The sequence below is a fragment of the Peromyscus leucopus genome, chromosome 8a (assembly GCF_004664715.2).
Source record: "Peromyscus leucopus breed LL Stock chromosome 8a, UCI_PerLeu_2.1, whole genome shotgun sequence".
In the NCBI taxonomy this organism is placed as follows: Eukaryota; Metazoa; Chordata; class Mammalia; order Rodentia; family Cricetidae; genus Peromyscus; species Peromyscus leucopus.
The window spans coordinates 1960887-1966744 of NC_051085.1; positions in this window are offsets into that span (position 1 = coordinate 1960887).

Sequence of the window (5858 nt, forward strand, 5' to 3'; positions counted from 1 at the left end):
TAAAACTTTCAAATGTGTGATTTTATTATTTTGTTGAAAACAATATTTCATACAACATGTTCTAATTAATTTTTTTTTTATTCCTGGTGAAGGATGCACAAAACTGGAGGGAGTTTGTCATTCCAAATCTTATAAATGGAGGCAACAGAAAGCACCATTCAATATTCAAACTCATAACTTCGGATTTGTACAAATATTTAATGGCTCGGATATGAACCCTAAGTACTTGACCCTTGCTTAGGTGCACTAAGATATGATCTTGCTTTCCATCATAGGAAGAAAAGAAAAAAAATGTTGTTATTTTCTGACAATTTTCATGCTCCAATTGTGGGTATCCAATGTGAAAGATGAGAATTGTTTTTTCTTTATAACCTTCTCCTTAAACTCCCCTTCGTAGCTGTGTTCACCTGCAATGGGTCATGATTTCCTTCCTTCCTCTTTCAATTTTCTTATTTCCTTCTATATCCCCTCTTTTTTACCTTCCTTCTTTCCGTTATTCCCCCTTCCTTCCTCCCTTCCTCCCTCCTTACCTCTCACCCTCCCTCCCTTTCTTCTTCTTCCTTCCTTCCTTCCTTCCTTCCTTCCTTCCTTCCTTCCTTCCTTCCTTCCTTCCTTCCTTCCTTCCTTCCTCCTTCCTTCCTTTCTTCTACTTGCTTTCTGGATGATCCTACTTTTGGTGGACACTGTACTAAGACTGTAATAAAAAACATGAAATGGAAACACAACTATTATAAAGGTATAGAGCAAGGAGTCAATATTTGTTCAAATGTATTTTTTTTATTCTCTCCCTTTACCTTGTAGGCAGGAACCAAAACTATTAAGTATTTTCAAGTAAATATGCATTTTCTTCAACACTTCCATTTGTGACCTTTAGAAACTACTGAAAAAGACACTTTATCTGCCTTGTGAGCATCCTTTGCAGACTGGTTAGAAGTCCCCAAACTTTCTATCTCCTGTCTACGCTTACCTATTCCACATACATCCCACCAAGACTCCCACATATACTTCCACCCACCTTTGCACACCTAGGCAAGTCAGGTTAGAACTCTATCCCTCTCACACACAACTCTTGTTTCTCAAGCCAAGCCAGTGAGGCAGGCTAAATGTCCCTGGATCTCTAGTTCTTACATACACTTCCATCACCCCTGTGTACATTGGCTAGATAAGTTATAGCTTCCTGACCCTCATACCTCTGCAGCTCACTCTTACCCCTCATTGTTCTAACCATGGACAGGCATGATAGAGGTCTATGAGCCGCTCAGCTCTGATGCAATTTGCTCCACCTCATGTACATCTTAGTTGCTGAAGCCAGAGGCATGCAATCAGCTTTCTCACCATCAGCACGCATCCTTATAGATGCATATACTCCCAGGTTACGGAAGCCAGGATCTGCAACCCACCTGCTTAGTTACTTTTCCACTGCAGTGATACAAACTGCCATGACCAAGGCAATGTATATCTTCTAAAAAGGTGTTCATTTGGCTTACAGTTCCAGAGGGATAAGAGCATCATGTCAGGGAAGCAGTAGCCTGGTGCAGGCATGGCATCTGGAGTAGCAGGACATCTTGAACTGCAAGCACAAAGCAGAGAGAGTGAATTGGGAATGCTTCAAATCTTTCAACTCTCAAAACCTGGCCCCAGTGACATACTTCCTCCAGCAAGGCCAAACCTCCCAAACTGATCAAGTATTCAAATGCAGAGATTCTAGGGGACAAATCTAGAGACAAACCACCTTTGAACCCATGCCTAGTACACTTGGACAATGACACATAAACCTGCTATTGTAAACCTACTAAGAACCTATGGCTTGGGAAGACATAGGCCCCAGGAGGAATGTACTACCATTGTTTCGCTAATTGATATGCATCAAGATATCTTCTAAATAATTGTTTATGTCCATAGACAATGCTATGCTCAGTCTTAATCAGAAAAGATCATCCTTGAGATGAACAGTTGTTAGTGTTATGCTTAGTCAAGGTGCTGAAAATAAGTGAAGGATGAGTGTTCATCACTAAACAAGTCATTTATTCAATATCCTGCAATACTAATCAAGTATTATGCAAAAAGGGTGGAAAGAATATAATAGTTGAAAGATAGAAAAAGGGACTATGAAATACTGGTCATGACATAGCCACTAAAAACATTTCTTATAGCAACTAACATCACCTGTATTAGGCCTACATAGACCTTGCCTATCAATAGTCAGTCATGGATTAGGGAAGTATTTAGGGAGCCTATCTTTCATTGCTGATTTCCCCCAGACGAATCTTGATTATCATCAGTTGTGTACCTAATTGTGAGCTGACAAGCTCTAACTGGTTGTTCCAGTCCTGTGGCCACACAGTTAAAACAGGTACATCTTAAACAAACAAACAAAAGGAATCATGTGAATGTGGTAAAGGGACATTTAGGGTGGAAGGTGAGAAACCCATGGTGGGAAGGAGGTAAAAGAGAATGGAGTATGAGAATAATCAGGGTGAATTATAAAAATGTGTGAAATCATCAAAGAACAAATTTGATTGTCAATCTTAAGACATCACGTTTTGTACTTCAGAAATTTTGTTAATGGTATTTCTCCAAGCTGTAGTCGGTAGGTGGGTGTAAATCATTCCCTTTAAAATATGGCATCATGCTCTCTCTCATGGTATATTGTCTCCCTAGGAGATGAAAAGGGGCAGAAGTGATTTTTAACAAATATGGCACACTAGCAGTAAATGTATAGTTTTATGCCATAGTGGGTCAAAATAAAGATTATCATAATCCTCTATTTGAGTTAGCTTTTAAGTCTATTCTTTCCATTTGTTGTGACTAATCATATTTATGAAATAACAGAAAATTGAGCATCTATCGTCTGTATTCCTCTCCACACTCTAACTACTCTACTCATCTATTGTTTGAATACATAAATATACAACTGTAGACAAATTTCTAAATGGTATTATTAAATAAAAAACATGGAGCCAGAAATTTGGGTTAAAGACTTAGAGAGATCCGGGAAATACAGAAAGCCATGAGCTAACCTCACCTTACCAACTCTAAAGCTTCCAAAAGAGCTCTACTTCCTGTCTTCCCAGGCTTATATGCCTTGTTTTTCTGCCCTCTCATTGGCTCTTAGCCCAGCTACCTCACTTCCTCTTCCTGCACATCTCTGTCACTGTCTATCTGTCTGTACAGATCTCCAAGTCGCTATGGTTGGTACTGGGATTAAAGGTGTGTGTCACCACACTTGGCTCTGTTCTTTAGTGTGGCCTTGAACACACAGAGATCCTGCCTGTTAAGGGAATAAGGGCATGTGCTACCTGATTTCTTTTTTTACTTAAAATGGCTGGCCTTTTTCATGTGATCTCCAGTCAAACTTTATTTACTAATGCACAAATAAAATATCACCACATTTCAGCACAAATAAAATACTACCACATACAACATTTGTTTTGCTCTTGAATTTTAGAAAATTTCAATAAATATTGGACACAATTATATTTGTACCTAGTTTATCAAGATAGTAACCCTCAGTTCTTCCATGCCATAAAGAATTTGACCATTTCAGTAGACTATTTCAGTAGAATGTAATAAATCACCACATGGATCCTTCCATTTTATAATTCCTGTGTTGAAAGCATTTTTATTGAGAGCTGCTGGTAGCAAGAGGCCATTGGAGTATACAGCAGGTGACTATTAGTGTTCAGCAGGTCAACCCATCAGACTCTATGATGAGGAGTCCCACCTGGCAAGACTGTGGAGTTACTACCTGTTAATGACCAGTTGCTCCTGTCTGTACTTTCTCTCATATACCATTTAATTTCTTCCCTAAAAACAGCTATGGGTGTTGTCCCATTGCTTGTGTGTTATCTCATGTATATACTCCAACTATTGGGCACACATATCCATGGATGGTCAGAAAGATGACTTCTCATTAGCTATATAAAATTGATATATAAAAATATACTAGGATATGCTTCTTAAGTAGATCTATTGTCCCACAAGGACTGTAGACCCTTAAAAATTTGCTTTGTTCCTTTTGCTCAGACTGACTGCACACATTTAGCTCATTTTACCTCAGAGCAAGTCCAAACTAGACTAAAGACCTTTGTATACAGATCATAAGTTTAAAACTTTACAATTTTACAAGGTCAGACTTGCAGGTGTCCAACCAAGTTTATCCACATAGAGCACCCTAAGAAAAGCATGCCAGTTCTTTGATTGCCAAATCTGCTGATAAAGAGCTATGTCTTAGAGTTTGTCTCACTGGGCACTGTGACCCTCCCTCTGGTCCTGAAGCCTTGAAACCTTGTGTTGCCATGGTAAATGGCTCTGTCCTTATCGTCTACCCTAGGAATGTGCTTTTGACCAATGAGAGGTAACTCTTGTAATTTTTATTATTGCTTCGGGCTTCCTTTAATAAAGAATGTTATTAGGCTAGATGAGGAGAAGCAGGAGGATTAGAAAGAGAACAGAAGACAGAGAACAGCAGACAATAAAGAAAGAGAAAAAGAGTGGTGTGCGCTGATTCTTTCACCCTCGGATTCTTAAGTTTCCCTTGCTTGCAGTAGTGTCTTCTCTAGACCACGAAAGGGTCTGAGGGGTTGTCACCTGAAGGACCTGCATTACATTTTTGTCTTCATGCTTTCATTGTGAGTTTGGCTTATATCCATTCTTTGAGGTTCTATCAGGTGCTGCCTACTTCAAAACCTTTTCCCTGCAGTATTATAACACATCAGCTGTCAACTCACACAACAATTTCACTGCGTTTTTAGAAATAAAATAACCATTTAAAGCTGAGAGTTGATGTTTGTTTAGAAATTTTTACTAGGTTCAACTTAATATTATAATATCTTTTCTGAAAAGTTGTGTGGCTGAGGGTTTTGGCACACTAAAAATATCTGAGAGACAGTCTAGAGGCAGAAACAATGGAGCTATGGCTCAGAGGCTAATAATGCATGTACTGATTTTGAAGAGGGCCAGAGTTTGGTTCTAGCACACACTTCGGATGTCTCACAGCTGCCTGAAACTCTAGCTAAGGGATCCAGTTCTCTCCTTTGGCTGCAACAAATGCTAGCACTCATGTTCATGTGTACCTGAATGTGTATGCATGGGCATACACACACACACACACACACACACACACACACACACACACACACTCACACACAGACAGAGAGAGAGACAGAGAGAACAAACAAATCTTTAATGAATAAATGAAGAAATAGATTATTGTTCAAAAATTTGTTTTAAGGTCTGTTAGATAAATTTCTTGGTCTTGAAGTAAAACAGAACACCATGGAGATGGGAACATATAGCAGAAGCTGCTTGGTTCATAATAAACAAGGAGAAAACTGGAAGAAATAAAACAAATGACAGTATACACCCTTCAAAGACACAAACCCAGAAGCTCAATTCCTCTAACATCCTCCTTGTAGTTCTACCAGTTCCCCCACCTCCCAATATTGACATTTCAAATTTGTTAATATAGTACCTGTTATTTAGCCATAGGTCTTCATCATCAAATTACCTCTATAAATACCTCCACCACATAGACTGCATGATAGACATCTCCCTGCCCTGCGCCCCCCAAAATGGCTGTCATCACAAGAGCATCTGAAGTCTGAATGAAGACCAATCTCCTCAACCTAAGGCACTCACCAATATACGTCTTTGCACAGAATTGTTCAAAATTAAAGCATATTTTTATTTTCCCTAGTTCCTTAATACTTAGTACATTTTCACAATATTGTATGAACCAACTGATTTATTTTTTACCTGAAATTTTGATGGTGTTAGCAAAATAAAAACACTATGAATTCAGAAAAAAATTATTAAAGTTCTCATATTTCTCCACTATTGATTTCTTTTATTGTTAT